Source organism: Parasteatoda tepidariorum, chromosome 1 (genome assembly GCF_982258835.1).
Source record: "Parasteatoda tepidariorum strain Cologne lab strain chromosome 1, Ptep-v5.0, whole genome shotgun sequence".
Classification (NCBI taxonomy): domain Eukaryota; kingdom Metazoa; phylum Arthropoda; class Arachnida; order Araneae; family Theridiidae; genus Parasteatoda; species Parasteatoda tepidariorum.
Window position 1 is genome coordinate 41,842,443 of NC_141755.1, and position 18,769 is coordinate 41,861,211.

Genomic DNA, 18,769 nt, shown 5'->3' on the forward strand with positions numbered 1-18,769 from the left:
CAAAAATCATATTTTTATCGCTCTATCTGATGTAAATGTTATGTTGGAATTTTTTTTTTAAACTTATTGATACTTTTCGCTGTGGTGTCTATCAAATTGCGATTTATACATTGCATTTATACATATGCAATTGCTTACAGTTATAAACCGTGAGAATAAAAGAATTTGAAATAATATTTCACTTCACTTTCATCATAATCCGCTGAGTAATAGTATTATATTAATGAACGTTGAAGATTTAGCACGCTAGCCAAAATGATACTATACCTTTCTAAATCATTTACTGTTCATAATAATTTTTTCCTTTGCTATCTTATCAATTAATTGTTGGAATATTTATAAAACGTGATAAGTATGTTAAACAAAAGACTACAAAAAAGCACATTTTTTAAATGTTTTTATTTAAAAAAAATTAACATTATATACAATTAAAAATATTTATAAATGCCAAGGTTTATTGAGGATAATGATTTAATTCAATAGCCAAAATTATTTTATTGTATTCTTAAACAAACTAACTGCTTCTATATCAAAATATATGAAACTATTTTTTTAATTATTATCTTTCGTTTTCTTTCCTAACTAATAAACAATATAACAGTTCACACTGTGCCTTTGATCGTAGGCTTCATACAATATATTAGTTGGTTAAAATTATTTATATTGTTTTTATAACACTTAATTTTGCTAACAGTTAATTTTGTTTCAAAATATATTAGTGCAATTTTTAAAATATTTATATTTAACAATTTAATATTATCTGTATTTGAAAATAATAATGTCTATTAGAAAAATTTATTTCTGATAATGCTCAGTGACTATAGTTTTGCCATTTTGCAAATTACATGAAAAAAGTTACGGAAAAAAATCACTTTAAGCTGATTAAATTATAATTGATTTGAACTGTTTGTAAATTTATCTAAGAGAATATGGAATAAGCGCTAAGATACAAATTAAACCCTCAGCCATTTTGAAATACATACGATAGCTTTTAAATTATAAAATAACAATATATTATACAATATATATTTTTAACAAAGCGATACAAGAATAATTAAAATAAGGAACTAATATAGCTTCATTAAAATATATTTTTTAATGAGTTTTAATTATTTGTTTTAACTTTTTCACAACTGCCTGTAAGTTATGTTCATTCACGTAATAATATCATCCAATATGTGAGTTATAAAAAAGTGTATTTATGCGTTATAAAATGCCGTAATGAATGATTACAAAATGAGATGGAAAAACAATTATGATGATTTATGTTGAAAAATATTATTTCCAATCAAAATTATCTTCTTCTTCTTTCTTGTTGCCAGCAAACATTTTACCCACCATGTGCTTTGTTCCCCATTTGAATGTGCCACCTTTGTTAGTTTTCACATGAGTCCAGAGGGGTCCTATACGTCCGGCGTTGTCCCAAGTGTCCCTTTTCACTCGGCCAAGTGGCAGACCATATGTGACGTCATCTTCAGACATAATATTTCTGTAGAAGACATGGCAACAACAGAAGTGGATAATAACTGAGAAGATTAAAAGGCAAGCTAGATCCTGTAAATAAGTAATGTATAATCAATTGCATTATTATCGAAGTATCGAATGTAAGAAAAAATAGGGAAATAGCAGGATTAATTGATGAAAGATATTATGTGATAGCAAATTTCCGTCTAAATAAAACTATGGTAAAAATAATAGCATCCTGAGTGCCGGTATTTTTTGTCATAAAATTTTATTCCTTTATTTTTACAGTAATATTTATTTACTTATCATGATTTAATAAATATTATTGAACGGTATTATATATTTTTTTTGTCTCATAACGTTTAATTGGAGAAAGTGCTGGAACCCTGACGTCCAAAACTTTTTACTTTAATTTTATCACGAAATTTTTACAGTGAAGTTGTTTTAAAATATGCTAATTTGGCTGCAAGCATATTCTATGGTAAAAAGATTCTATATATCTGCCCTGTTACGGTTGGGTATAGACTAAAAATGAAAAAGTAGCATATAAAAAAACAACTGAATTTAGAAGAAATATGGCCGATACATAAAAAGACAATTAATACAATTACGCATAGTGTCCGAATAACCCAAAAAGGGAAAAAAAACAGGAAAACAAACAAAGTATTTACCTGGTGTTATCTTCCAGAAAATCTATAGGAATAAAATCACTCAAAAAAATAGTCACTTGTAAAAAAACCAATAGTTCTTTTATTTAGATGAATCCATGTTGAGAGACAGGAAAATAGTGGGGTGGAGTAGTGGGTGAAGAGTAGTAAATTCAGGAACACGGAACATTGGATGAAAACTGGCTTAGACGAGATCAACTTCAGGAACATGGGAATTTGGAATGAAACTGGCTTAGACTAGATCAAATTCGGGAACATGGGAATTTTTTGATGAATAACTGGCTTAGACGAGATCAACTTCAGGAACATGGGAATTTGGAATGAAACTGGCTTAGACGAGATCAAATTCGGGAACATGGGAATTTTTGATGAATAACTGGCTTAGACGAGATCAACTTCAGGAACATGGGAATTTGGAATGAAACTGGCTTAGACGAGATCAAATCGGAACTGCATGTTGACGATCACTCTCCTCCATCTTAGAGATCAATTTTATCCATTAATCAATTAGTGATGATCGGTAGCCAAGGTGTTAGCAGCAATAAAACTCGGAAATTTTGATTTGAAGGCATATTGAGGCCAATATATTAGCAAAAAAAGGCAGTCAGTGGAATTTTTCAATGGCTAAGAAAATGTTCATCTCATAAAAGAAACTACACAAGAAAAATGGCGAAGGAGACGCCATCCTCACCTCCTAACGAGGACAGGATAAAAAGTAAAATCCCGCAACAGCGCGACGTGGAGTATGATACTCTCGAATTTCGAATGCAATCGTCATCTTTCCGCGCGCTCCTTTTATAAGATACAAAAACTTAAAGTTGAAGTTGTAGTGCATGTTGTGCAAGTTAAAGTTAAATTACCTAAAAATCACGAGTTGAGACGAAAAATTGATTATGCGTTAAAAGTTACGGTTGAGAAACACAACATACACGCGGAGATGAAAGAAGCCGACAACCCCTGCGAATTCTCAGAAAAAAAAGGGTGGAAACTTCTCGAAATAAAGGGGCTCTTTAAGGAGCTGGTAAGGAATTTTAGGGGGAGAATGTCCAAATTGCGCTACCGCTTAAGGGGCTAAAGAAAGATGAAAATAAAAGAATGTATTACAAAATTAAAAGAATTAGTATTATTGATTAAAAAAAAGAATATTTATAAATTAGGCTGTGACCTAATGTCACATTATACCCCCCACTGCAGAAAAAAAATTTTGAAGAAAAAAATTTTTTTTTTTTTTTTTTTTTTTTTTTTTTTTTTTGTTTTTTTTTTTTTGTTAAAAAAATATTAATCCAAAAGAATTTATAAATGAAATTAAGTTCTAACAGCCTGCAACTCCAGTTCACCACTACTCCACTTACAAATAGTCAGATGTTTACATAACAATCTATATCAAAACTTTTGATAGTAAGAGTCTGAAATGAGAAAAGCTGTGCCTCAAACATAAGACATACAAAAATTAGTAACACATAACAACACATACATATAAGCAGCTTTACATGGCTGCATCTTGATTAGTGAAAAGGCAAACAATGTTAATTGTTTGATAAATGGACGAAAAAAAACACAAAACAATCTTAATTGTTTGCTAAATGAAAACAAACATTTTGACACAGAATCGTCAACACATGTACTATAAATTAAACTTAAACAACATATGCCTTGATGCATGTGAATGCCTATAAGTGCAATAACACCCGTATAAAAAAATTCAGGCTACATGAAGTAGACTGAGAAAATCTTCTCCAAAGAAAATAACATTAAGGAGGTAAAATGGATAATTGATTATTCAAAAAGAAAATCTCACTTATTAATAGTGGAAAAGCAATTTTTGAGGTAAAGGACATTAACTCAAATTATTCCTTGTAAGAAGGAATTGAAAAAAAATTGATTTGTTTGCTGGAAATTATTATAAAAAAATTGAAAAATTGCAAACAAACGAAAAAAAAAATCAGGCTACCATTGTAGACTGACAATACTCCGAGCTTAAACGAAAAAAAAAACTTTGTACAACATTTTGTACATCAATCCATTAAGTGAATTTTGAGAAAAAAAAATTGAAACCAATCAAACAAGATTGATAAGTAGTAATCCGAGTTAAAACGACAAAAAAAAATAGTACACATCAAAATGTATACCTGAAACAAATCAAAGTCATTAGTGAGAGCAATAAGTGCATAGAAATTTATTAATTTTAGACTTGAAAAAAAAATTTAAAAAAATTGCAATTAAACTTACTAGTTGTAACAGGAAAAGCCTAGGCAAAACATTAAACTTAACAAAAACTGCAAGGAATTTTAACACTTAAAAAACAACAAATTGACTCACAGAACTTTGACCAAAAAAACTGCTAAAACAAAACAAAAAAAACAAGGCCTTGACACATTGCTTACAAAAAGCATTACCTAACAAAAATTGCTGAACAATATACAATAACAAACTCAGCATCAACAATTTGTATAAAACAACATAACACAAAACAATAAAAAATCATAACAACCGTTGTGACACCTTGAGATGTACAATGAGGTGTACTTGTATACATTACTAATGCAAAGAGAATTCACACTCTGCAAAAAAATCCAAAAAATTTTGTATGTAATAATAGTGACTTATGACATACTAGAAAAGGAAAAAAATACTGTACAGAACTACAGGGTCGAAAAAAAATTGGCATTCGAAATCAAGCATCATTAATTAATTACAATTATGTGTTTAAGTAATTTTAAAAAAATACAAATATTACCATGAAATATTTGTTAAAAAAATTGCAATCAGTTAGACATGAACAACCACAAACACGAACCCATACTTATAAGTGTGTAGAGTCGCAAAAAGGAAGGGCACTGCTCATCATCCACCACACAAACCATATCACAATTTGAATACCTCATTCAATTAAAAAAATGTTAGAACTATTGACAAAATTAGTTACAAGAACTGTATATCAAAAAAATTAACCAAAAGAATCACTGGTATTGCCTGACAAGTACTACAGGATCCCGATGTTCCGCGGATATGACGGCCAGCATCATATACACCGATGCCCAAATAACACCCATCACACATAACAATGTTACATTCAAACCAATTTAATTAGAAAAAAAATTTATTTACTTCTTAAATTGTAAGGACAAGCCTTAGGGAGAGTGAGATCACTATCACTTACACTAGGGGAGGTATCCAAAGAGGGATGAAAAAGCAAATTTTGCCTCCTATGAGGACATAGACGTAAACGGTCTATATGAACAGTTAATTTAGGTGCCTTCGTATTGTCCAAAAGTTGGATTACATAATCCACATCATTAAATTTTGACAAAATAGTAAACGGACCATCAAATTTAGGTTTAAACACATTAGTATGTTTTAAATAGACAATATCACCAATATTTAGTGATCTTAATTTTGCTTTCGCACCTTGTCTCGAATTTTGTTTGACTTGAGCTCGTTCAGAATTATGGTAAGCATTTTCATATGCAATATTGAGCTCATTTAAGGTCTCCAATAAATAGTGAGATTTATCCAAATGTATTGGTTCAACACTAGTTTCAAAACAATCAAAAATTAAGGCCAAATTACGACCAAAATGAAGTAAGTTAGGGGTGAATTTAGTTGAAGAGTGAATTGAACCATTGTATATATTTTGGTGAATTAATAAGCTGGTTGCAAATGACACACCTTTCTCATGTAAGGTTAAAACAGAAGACTTAATAGCTTGATTAATGCGTTCACTCATTCCATTACTTTGAGGATGAGCAGCACTGCTATGGGCTAATTTTATGCCTAACTTTTTATTGATTAATTCAAAAACCTCAGCTTTAAACTGAGTGCCTAGATCTGTTAATAGGTATAGCATTCTACCATAATGAGTAATATAATTCATTAAATGTTTAGAAACAGTCTCAGTGGTTAAATTGACTAGTTGGTTTAAAATTAAATGTCTAGAGAAATGATCTATGAAAGTTAAAATATATCCACAATTTTTAATGGGTCCTACAATGTCCATTGAGACAAATTGTCCAGGCCTCTGAGGTAGCCACATTGATTTTAAAGGAGCAGGCTTGCTCGCAGACTGTTTATGTTTAATACATAATTCACAAGACTTAACATAATTACAGGTATCACTGTAACAACTTTTCCAAAAATATCTTTTAGACACAAGCTCATACGTCTTTTGAATACCAGAATGGGAAACATGACAAATATTTAACACCTTAGATTTTAATGAATTTGGAACTACAATTCTGTGTTTATGAGGAAAAACCTCAGTGGCATACATTAATATACCATCATTTAAAAAGAAATGTTCAGTCTTAGATTGATTAATTAACGTGGGATTGTTTAAAAGAGAAATAATTTCCTGAATATTTTGATCTTTACATTGTTCAGATTTAAATGTGTCTAAAGAAATTTCAAGAGGGGAGTCATTATTAGTTAAAGCATGAATTACATGGTCTTCATTTATATCAGTGAAAGGTAAAATTAGTTCAGAATCATTACTATTTAAAGCAGGTTGACAAAAATTTGGATCAGGAGAACGACTAAACCAGTCGGCTAACACATTCTCATGACCAGGTATATGTATAAACTCAAAGGTATATTCACTCAAAGCAAGCAACCAACGTGTGATAATATCAGCAGGTGATGTAACCTTGCGATAATGTTTTAGGGGTTTACTATCACTCAGAATTGTAAAATTTCTATTATAGAGGTAAGATTTAAATGCTGTAACACCCTTAAAAATTGCATAAAGCTCCAATTTGATGGCGGGATAGTTTTTCTCAGATTTGGACAGAGCCTTACTAAAAAAAGAGACAGGGCGAAGAGATCCTTCATGCTCCTGCATCAAAACTGCTGAAATACCTAATTTGCTCGCATCAGTATTTAGGAAAAACGGTTTACTGAAATCTGGTAATTGAACAAAAGGTTTCGAAAAAAATGCATTCTGTAATGCATCAAATGCCCGCTGTTGTTCGTCACTCCATTTAAATTTAGATTGCTTTGTAGCAACTTTAGTCAAGACAGCAATTAATTGGGCGAAATTTGGAATTAAATGGCGATAAAAGCCACACACACCTATAAACTTCTTAACCTGTTTGGCATTACGAGGGGTAGCAAATGAAGTAATTTTGGCTATATTGGATGAAGTAGGGGTTATACACTTATGGGAAATTACAAAACCAAGATATTCAACAGAATCTTTAAAGAAAGAACATTTATTAGGAGCTAAAGTTAAGTTGTATTTAGTTAAAATTTTAAGTAACGCTGATATTCTATTAGTCATTTCCTCAAAGGAATTTGCTCCGATTAAGAAATCGTCTTGATAAGCGTGGATACCTTTAATACCCTCAGTGTTTAATTCCTCAATAATTAGGTCTACTAAAGCCTGGAAAGTACTCGCTGCCGTTTTGAGGCCAAAAACGAGTCGTCTATTAGCGAAGGATCCAAAAGGAGTAGTGAAAGTTAGTATGTCCTGTAGGTGTTCAGGAAGCATAACCTGCCTATAGGCTTCTCGAATATCACACTTTGTGAAAAATTTATAAGAAGAAATTTCATTAATTATCGTGCTTATTTTAGGCAAAGGGTAAGTGGAGCTTTCTACCACTGCATTAAGTAATCTTAAGTCCAAAGCTAACCGATACTTAGGTTTTCCCTGACTATTCTCTGAGTTTTTCTTTTTGACAAGGACTAGTGGAGCAGCCCAATGGCTAACATGCCTATGAATAATCCCGGCTTCCACTAATTCATCTAATTCTTGTTTAATGTCATCCCTTAAAGCATATGGAATTTCAAATGGTAAGGTTTTTATAGCATTGTCATTTTTCAATGTTAAAGAGGGAACCACACGATCAGTACATCCTAAAGTTTTTATGGTTTTAGAAAATGCAGCAAAATTTTCCAATAAAATGTTTTGAAGAATTAATTTTTGATCAGTGTCTAAATGTGCTAAATCAAAATCAGTAGATTTTAGTTCATCTTTTCTTAAATTTAAAATATCCTGAGAAGCAGTAATTAAATTACACTGTTCTAGATTAGTACAATCATTTAAATCTACATTATTACCATCATTACTATTTTGGACAACAAAATTACAAATAATATAACCTATATTCAAGCCTTTATTTAAATGAACAGTGTTATCAGAATTATTTTGGATTATTGTATTAAACATATTATTGTCAACAACATTAATAGAAGGATGAATATTAATTTTTGAATTATAAGTAGGTGTGAAATACACTTCTTTATTTGTTTGATTAGCAAAAGAATTAATTCTTAAATGGGCAATGGCAGTCTCGCCTGGCTCAATTGTGAGTTTATTTTTTAAAACTACATCAATCTGTTCATTATTGGTATGATTAGAAGCTAACTTATCAAAATTATTTAAAGGAATACAAAAATTACTAAATTGCACCAACTCGTCTTGGAATTTAATAAGAACATTATGTGTTCTTAGAAAATCAAAACCTAGAATTCCCTGAAAAGTATCACTCTTAATATCTGCAATAAAAAATTGATGTCGAAAAAAATTATTATGGATTTTAAAGGAAATTTCCGCACACGCCGAAAATTGAAGCTGAGAATTAACTGTTCTTATTTGGACTTTTCTTGATAAGAATTTTACTTTATTATGAGCCCTAATTGCATTGAAAGTATCTAATGTCAATAATGAGACTGACGACCCACTATCGAGTAGAAAATTTACATTAACATTTTTAAAGCTAGAAGCAATTGTAGGAAGATTAATTTCATGTGAAACAATATTTATGTGTTCAATATTTTCTTTATATTTACAGTTAGTCAAAAACTCCCTAATAGTAACATTTGAATTATACATAGATTCTGACATAAACTCATTTATATCAAAGATTTTGGATGGTTTGGTGGATGAGAAGACAGGGCCATCCCCTACTGCCTCCTGCGAGAGTTTAAAGGATTGTTACCTCTATGATTAGTATTATTATTAACCCTCGGTCTAAATTGGTCATTTTGACTAGGAATCGGTGGTGGTGGATACTGCGGTGCAGTGAACCTGGGAGAAACCATGGGGAACTGTGGCGGAAAAGAATGCATCGCCAATGGCCCGAATGAATTTTGTCTTAAATGTCTGAGATACGTTCGACACACACTCATGATATGCCCAGACCTATTACAGAAAACACAGTGAAGGTTTGGAGTTGGTCGAGGTTGTTCATGTCCAACCCGATCCTGGTTCTGTACAGGGTGAAGTAAAAGGGGACATAATTTAGTGCTGTGGGGTTTCGAACATATATTACAATTAGACTGCATAGTCTCAATTTTTGTTGTCAACATTTCGAGTTGTTTTGAAATTAAGGTGAGCTGATCAGGTGCAGCAGAAGCACACTGAGTCACCGCATGAGCTGCGACTAAAGGAGTAGCCGATCCAGCTAATGATTGTTGAATTGTCACAATATGATTGGCCCTTTTGACCATCTCGCGGTAGTCTTGTATTCCCTCAATGAGAATAGTCTCCTTAAGGTGCAAAGGGATTGCAGATAAGAACTGCATGGCTTTTATCCGAGACAAAGCAGTTTGGTCATTTATAAAGTTATATGCCTTATGGGCAAGAGAATCTATCCTATATTCTAAATTTTTGATAGTTTCAGAGGGCAAAAGGCTGATTGCCTGAAATTTTGCCAAGTCAGCCGAGGAAGAATCTTCTTGTTTGAAAAAATTTTGAAGCAGCTGACATGCATCCTCGAACTTTGTGACCACCCTACATTCAGGTGAATTCTGAAAAAAAGTGAGAGCAGCCCCAGACAATTTTGATTTTAATAAGTATAAAGCAGCCGAATTATCAAATTGATTTAATTTTACTAGATCTTTAATTTGGTTCAGGAACCACTCTACATTCTGAGAGTTTCCAGAAAATTCTGGACTATTGAAATTGAATTTAGGGGTTTGCCTATTGGCCTCTATGTTATTTACGTTGTCAGGCATAATTATTGGATTAGAATAAGTTCTATTACGGGTTTGAATTGGGGTCATCTAATGAAAAATATTAAGTAAATGATAGTATCAATTAAACAAGTATTATTACTAATTGTAACCATTTGGTAACCTCATGAAAATAATATAAACATTGAAATATAATAAATTTTAGTACCAAGAAAAACACAATTAAAAAATTATGTAACCCTTCAAATTAATCATATAACGATATACTTGCATAAACAAGAAATATCAACCATTAGAAAAAAATATTGTCATTAATTATTTCAAAGTGCAAATAAATACCCAAACATTTTCAAAAACCAATCAATTGTAGTATAATATATTAGAACACTAATAATTTAGCAATATAGGAGAGTAAGACATTGGCAATACCTATTAAAAATCAATTCAATAACCTTTCAACAAAATAATCAATTAAATTTTTAAACATGACCTATTTCAAAAGCATAATAAGCAAAATATTTAGTTCACAGAAAATTTACCAAATATTAAATAATAATTATTATATTAACCAATTGCTGTGAAAAAAAATTTTCAATAATTTATGTAAACATCAATTTTATAAATTAAAAGGATTCTTATTTTTAAATTGTTATATGAAAAATTATTTACCAAATCTTATCCAATTACTACTTACTATTTAATCAAAAATATTTATATTAATCATCCTAATCAAAATCGTTATTTTTAATCACTATTATAAAACAATTGTAATATTCAATTACAGAAATTATGACAAATAATTATTATCAACTCAACTTAAAAAATTATCTATTTGGTTATTGTATGAAACAAATTAGTAAATAACCAAAACAAGATATTAATGAACTAATCAAAACATAAAGTCTATTAAAAAAATTTGATTACATTGCATAATTTATTATTGTTTACTTGGCTATTCTATCAAAAACTATTGAAATAAACAGTTCATTTCCTACTCCAAACTTAAAGAAATTTATTGAAATTAAATGTATTAAGCATTGAATAATAATATCTTACTTTACTCATAGTAAAAAATTAATTTGAAATCACTGGTCAAAATAAATTTATTTGAAAAACTATATACACCAACCGAAAAGCGGAACGGCACCAGATGCCCTGTTACGGTTGGGTATAGACTAAAAATGAAAAAGTAGCATATAAAAAAACAACTGAATTTAGAAGAAATATGGCCGATACATAAAAAGACAATTAATACAATTACGCATAGTGTCCGAATAACCCAAAAAGGGAAAAAAAAACAGGAAAACAAACAAAGTATTTACCTGGTGTTATCTTCCAGAAAATCTATAGGAATAAAATCACTCAAAAAAATAGTCACTTGTAAAAAAACCAATAGTTCTTTTATTTAGATGAATCCATGTTGAGAGACAGGAAAATAGTGGGGTGGAGTAGTGGGTGAAGAGTAGTAAATTCAGGAACACGGAACATTGGATGAAAACTGGCTTAGACGAGATCAACTTCAGGAACATGGGAATTTGGAATGAAACTGGCTTAGACTAGATCAAATTCGGGAACATGGGAATTTTTTGATGAATAACTGGCTTAGACGAGATCAACTTCAGGAACATGGGAATTTGGAATGAAACTGGCTTAGACGAGATCAAATTCGGGAACATGGGAATTTTTGATGAATAACTGGCTTAGACGAGATCAACTTCAGGAACATGGGAATTTGGAATGAAACTGGCTTAGACGAGATCAAATCGGAACTGCATGTTGACGATCACTCTCCTCCATCTTAGAGATCAATTTTATCCATTAATCAATTAGTGATGATCGGTAGCCAAGGTGTTAGCAGCAATAAAACTCGGAAATTTTGATTTGAAGGCATATTGAGGCCAATATATTAGCAAAAAAAGGCAGTCAGTGGAATTTTTCAATGGCTAAGAAAATGTTCATCTCATAAAAGAAACTACACAAGAAAAATGGCGAAGGAGACGCCATCCTCACCTCCTAACGAGGACAGGATAAAAAGTAAAATCCCGCAACAGCGCGACGTGGAGTATGATACTCTCGAATTTCGAATGCAATCGTCATCTTTCCGCGCGCTCCTTTTATAAGATACAAAAACTTAAAGTTGAAGTTGTAGTGCATGTTGTGCAAGTTAAAGTTAAATTACCTAAAAATCACGAGTTGAGACGAAAAATTGATTATGCGTTAAAAGTTACGGTTGAGAAACACAACATACACGCGGAGATGAAAGAAGCCGACAACCCCTGCGAATTCTCAGAAAAAAAAGGGTGGAAACTTCTCGAAATAAAGGGGCTCTTTAAGGAGCTGGTAAGGAATTTTAGGGGGAGAATGTCCAAATTGCGCTACCGCTTAAGGGGCTAAAGAAAGATGAAAATAAAAGAATGTATTACAAAATTAAAAGAATTAGTATTATTGATTAAAAAAAAGAATATTTATAAATTAGGCTGTGACCTAATGTCACAATATCTAATATGCATTTGAAATTATGAGAACTTAAGCGTGGTATCATCGATTTTAAACTTTAAGTTTTTCTAAAAATAAATATAATATAATTACTTTAACGTTCAATCAATGATATTTTTGCTTTTTTATAAGTAAATTATTCGAATACAAAATTATTCACATCTACATTTTTTTGGAGTCACATTTGCTGCTCCTTCCTTCAGCTCTGAACTATTTCTCACACTGAGAAAAAAATACCTGAATATGGTAAAATTTGCCTTGTTTCTTGCTCTATGAGAACGCAAAAATGCTTGGTAGTTTTTGCAAAAACGCTTTGGTAATGATTTTGGTAATAATATCTAACAATAAAATATGATTTTATAATACACGATAAAATTTGGTAATTTTATCATGTTACAGTAAATGATAATTTGGAAATTATTTTTTAATTTTGTATTTTTTACTAAATGAGTGGTAATAGGAACTATAATTTTGAAAACCAGAATTTATAATTGTGAAACCATTATCGTATGAATGGAAAAAAATTACCAAACGAAGAATGGTTTAAGTATCGTATATTTTGGTTTCAATAACCAAAATTATGTTTCTTTTTGCTGCACAAATCTACTAGATACACTTAAGTTTTTTGGTAATTTTTTTTCACATTTTAATTCAGTAACTAAGTTTCTTACCATAATCTGCATTCTATATTTTTCAAATATTCTTATTTTTTACAAGCAGGTGGAAAAATTGTATTTTTCTATTATTATGTGGAGTTTATCATCATTATAACGAAGAGATTGAGTATGCTTAATTTAAATGAATTCGATACCAAAGTTTACATAATAAGGAACGTTATTAAATAATAACATTCAACTGTCCACATATACCTTTCATATTTTGTTTTTACTCCAATATAGATTTAATAAAAAGAAATCTTTGCAACATAATTATTGAAATCATAAAACAATGTTTTCTTTCAAACTTTTCTAATTGATGATATTATAGATTTAAAAAAATCATAATAGCTGCAGTGATTGAAATTTCTCTTCAATTCTTGACTTGCTTCCAAAACACAGTTTAATGTACATAAATGGCCACACTGCTGTTACAACTAATAGAATTGATTAATTCGTTAAAATTTCAGGTAGGAATATCATAATATTTCAATTTTTCTAGTTGAGTAATTTTTTAAAGCACTCTAGCTCAGGTAGAAGAAATATAGTCTGTCTATGAAAAGAACTCCCTTCACCATTCATCTGGAGCTGTGGCGTTGATTATGGTAACGAGATTTAACTATTTCTAATAGTAGTGTTGGGTCAATATTTGAAAAGTTTTGGTTCGAGTCGGCTAGATAGAGGGAATCAGGGGAGAGAGAAGCTCCCCTCTTTGAAGTGCATTAATTTTTGTTCCCATTGCTGAAGACGGCTTGGCGAGGGGAGTTCTTTCAAGAAATGATATTTATGTCCTGTCACCATGTTAAAATTTGTGGCCTATATTTTATGCAGAGTGTTCTGCAAAGACTATTCGTAATATTTATTTCTAAGCAGAACTCAATGGAGCTCATAAATTAATATTTAAGTGAAGAAAAACACAAAAATGCTAGCGAATTCTTAGGAAGGTGGATTTAATACACTTCAAAATTGCTTTAATTGGAATACGAAACTTGAAAGTATTACTAACAATTGTTTCACAACTTTTCTTGGTTTAGTAGTGCAATGAAACCTACTCTGTGTTGTGTATACCAAGCTCATGTAAAGTTTCTAACCATATAAATTGTAGCCATATGTTGCAGAAATATTTTAAGAGAAACGAGGGGGAAGAAATATTATGTCATAACTGAAATATTTTGATCCCTGCATCATGCATCTTATGTATATTACTAGCGAAGGAAGATTATTTAATTTAAATTTTTTATAGGGAAATCAAATAAATTAAATTGCATAAATATGTTTACTTAAAATGTTTTGTAATAGTTGTTTTTGAAAATAATAAAATAGTGGTGCTGTGTATAAAAAAATTACATACATAAAATAATAAATCTTATTTCAATGAAAGAAAAGGGAGGTGTGTTGTATTATGGATTTCATGCATATTAGATCTGTGTTCTGTGTAAAAAGTAATAAAGAAAACACACTTAAAACTTTCTGATCGAATAAACAGATATTCACGTTCTATCTATCTTAGTGATTGAAGGTCCTGACCTGAAATATTCTAATTAATTAGAGGAGAATACATTTTAAATGACGAAATCAGACAAAAAATGTACTTTTTCGGAAAAAGTATTGTACCATTTGTCAAAAAATATGGAATTTTGATCCTCAAAATAGTAGGAGTAACTGTATTTTGAAAAATAGGGTTCCAATCATTTGGCCAAGAGAGTGCTAGAAAGTTTGCACCCCTTTATGTTAGTTTTTACTTTTTGCGTATTTCCTGCATCACGAGAACTTTTGAAATCAATCGTTAATTTTTTTAAACACAATTCTAAAATGTCTCTGTATACAAAAGTCATACGTTTATTCAAAGATAATCTATTCAAAAAGAAGATTTTAAAAATTATGAACTATTTATTATTATTTTATAAAATACTAGTTGAAAACATTATAATTGTAGGGCATAAAAAATTATACTTTAAAGAATGCAATTTTAAACGGCAAAGAGAAAATTTTGAAGGAAATTGATCGAATAGTTCTAGAGGAATCAAATTTAAAACTTACCAGTTTTTTTTAAAAAAAAAACAATTCATTAAATAATCATGAATTGCGTACGAATTCGTTATTTTCCTATTTAACATTCCAAAATAAGCAACTACATTATCTCGAAAACGAATGTAAACAAATTAATCGAACTTATTCATATAGAACTTGTTATTTCATAAATTAAAAATAATTATCTTTTTTCTACAATTAGATTTAAACATACTTATTCCCTTTTTTAAATTTTTTTTTATTATTTATTTATTTAATTATTATTTTTTTTGTTTGAACTAGTCACCCAGCGTGTTGATAATCATTTCGAATTTTGATAGAAAACTTTCTTTTTCAAAACAAATTAGTATTTCTATTTAAGATAAAATTTTCGATCCTTTAAGAAAAATAATTTATTTTCGTTTGGTCTAACAAAATTTTAAAAAAAGTGAGTGCATGTTGTACAGTTTCATGTGTAACAGTTTCAGTAAGCAGAAATTAATTTTTCTAAGGGCTTTACAACTTACAGTATATAAAAATTTTGATTTTTTTTATATGCTGCAAAATTGATTTTATGTATGACCGATTCTGTTTTTTCTTTTTAATTGGAGAGCCAGTGGTATAATAGCCTAGCGGCCAAACAGCGGGCAATTTATAATAATAATGATTTTGATTTTCTTAGTAAACCTATAATATAATCCCTAATTAATTTATTTTAGCTCATATATATAGTCCTTAATATAATCCTTTAGCTTATATATAATAGGTATAAAATAATCCTTAATTCTATTTATTTTAACTTATGCAGTCTTTTTAAAATTTATGTTTGAAGTTAACCAAGGATACAATGCATCCAAGATGCAACAGATGGCAGTCTAAGGAACAACACCATGTTGTACTGTCTACAAAGAAAGTGAACACCCTGAATTGATCTAATGATCGGATTTTTCCTTATTAATGTTCAATTTTGATGGTTCATGGGCTTGACTTTAAATATTTTAATTATTTAGTGCAATCGATATTTTAAGTTAAAAAATTAAACTCAAAAGCGTCCTTTCCCTAAAAAAACTTTTTTGGAGGATTTGTAAGCTGTTGCTTGAATGTAATATTTTGAAAATTTTTTTTTTTCAATTGTTATGATGCAATATATAATGTAATATTATTTTTAAACCAAATCACGCATTAAAAAATTAAATTACGTAATTTGATATTAATATTTATAAATTAATATTATTAATATTTTCCAAGTATTCGATGAAAATTTTAATTGAGAATAAGTCGGAATCTGTGGAGTCGGAGTCAAGTTCTCAAAAATTCTTTTTTTCGATCGATCGATTGAATCGAATCTTTCAACTTACGATTCCGCAGCTCTTGTGATCCAGCGTCTTCGATTGATTTTATTTTTCACTTCATGCATTATTTATAAAAAAAACACTAACAAGAATAATGAAATAAAATTGAAAACTTCTCTTATTTCAGTTCCATTATTATTGTCTAACAAGGAAATATCTTATGTTTTAATATTGTTTTTAAAATTATAGTACTTTAGAGCAATATTTAAAATATCTCAACATATGCCTAACATTATAACAGTTCTAAAAAAAATGCGTAATATTATATAAAACAGATAAAATAAACTCACCTTCATTTTAAGAACGTTTCAAATCTTTTGATGCTAGAAAACTATTTATTTACAAGAAGTGTGAAATGAACCAATGTGAGGAGTGAATTATTCCGTGTAAGGAAAATTTCGGACCGGAAATCTGTTCCATCTTTCCCTATAGGTCGTCGAACTACCTGGAGGAACTCTCAAAATAATGATAAAGCCAAGAAAGGGGGTCAGGAAGCTATTCTTTTTCTTAACCCTTTCTAAAGAAAACAATTGAAGTTTCGTAACCGATGGTCATGTCTTTTTACACCTACATTTATGTGTGAATAGAAACCTTGGTTCTCCTTTTTTTTTCATAAAAACAAATATAAATAGAAACAGAATTTTTGAATATTTAGAATTACTTTTGAATTATTTAGAATTTATTTCAGTCAGATTAGACTTCCAGTATCCAGGGACTTAATACATTTCTCAAAATAAATGTAGCGTATAGTATTGCATATATTTCGATTTTCTAAAATTGTTTACGACATTTTTTTTAAAAAATATTTATAAAGTTTCTTACAAATTTATTAAATATGATTCTGAAAAAATATCTGTATAATGTAGTGAGAAAACATTTGTAGTTTCCAGGTAAAAAATATTGTTTTTAAAATATAGGCGAAGGGAATTTTCAGTAATTCGGGGTAAAGTTTGTAGTTTTAAAAATAATTAATCTTATTTTTGTAGGAATAATTATGATAAATAATATGGTATAACTAAGAAATATGGTATAACAAAGGGTAAAGTATAATATGGTACGACAAAGAATAGCTGAAATCTTCAAAATAAGTAAAAAATTATAAAACTAATAACCAGAAGATGTGAAAAATTAATTTTAATTAGAAGAAGATTCTAAATTATTCAATGACTATTTTTACTATTATTTCTTCTATGTCATAAAGCGATTTTTTGCTGTTGTTTTTTCAAATTAATTATAGATAAGTAAAACAATAATTAGTTATCGTAATAGTAATTAAAAAACGTCAATAAATATGTTTTATACATTTAGAAATGAATCATAAAAGTGTTATTAATAAAGATACTACAGCAGTCTTTAATTGTGAAAATTAACTAATTATTGAATTTCAAAAATTTTATTTACTTGAAGTTAAGAATTTAAAGCTTCACTTATGTATTTTGGTCATTTCGTATCAAATATCTCATTAGGATTTGTTATCCGTTTAGCGATTAAGAATTTAAATTCCTAAAAATTAAGAATAACTTAAAAATTGCAAACAATTACAGATGAGCGTAATTAATGAAAATCAATACTTTTGAGAGACTGTTTTTGCTTTTTTTTTGTTCAGTCAAGAAATGTAATTTTTTTTTTTAAAGTTAACGAATAATTTATACTTTCATGTAAATACATAAAATGTATATCTCCGTTTTTCTAAGTGCTTGTTTAGCCATAATTATTTTCTAGAATTGTAAAAATAAGTAGCTTTTTTTCATGAGTCATCTTGAACATACGGAGTGTCTTCTCCCTACCATTTGGCCAAATATAGGCGAATGATATTTTCCACTGGAAAGAAAAAACTCGATCCTCAAAATTACGCCAAAATGAATTTTTCTAAACGCAATATTTTTCATTCGATTTCAGTAATTTTCGGTAGATGTGCCTCACAAGCAATTAGAAATGGATCCAAATAATATAAGCCTGAAACATACTACCGTAAAATAGTTTTCTATGGGAAAAAAAAATCATAAACAAATCTTAAGATTTGCATTTAGCGAAGACTTTCGAAAATTGGCGAAGACTTTCGATATTTGGCTAATTTACTGGCTATTAATTTGAAATCTTTAACCCGGACCCGGTATATGCTATTACTAATTTCAGTGTAAGGAGTCATAACACTGTGAGAGGTCTTTATTCTAACATAAACTCATAGAATGCGTAAATACCATTGAAAATA

At 29.5% G+C, this 18,769-nt stretch overlaps 1 long non-coding RNA gene across 1 annotated transcript; it reads right to left on the reverse strand.

The window, feature by feature from the left end:
• Nucleotides 1-452: 452 nt before the first annotated feature.
• Nucleotides 453-17,083, reverse strand: LOC147816409 (uncharacterized). The gene is made up of 2 exons (XR_015433517.1): nt 16,848-17,083; nt 453-1,554 (listed from the first exon to the last, which is right to left on the reverse strand). It is a non-coding gene; the product is annotated as an uncharacterized LOC147816409 (long non-coding RNA).
• Between the last annotated feature and the right edge of the window lie 1,686 nt (nt 17,084-18,769).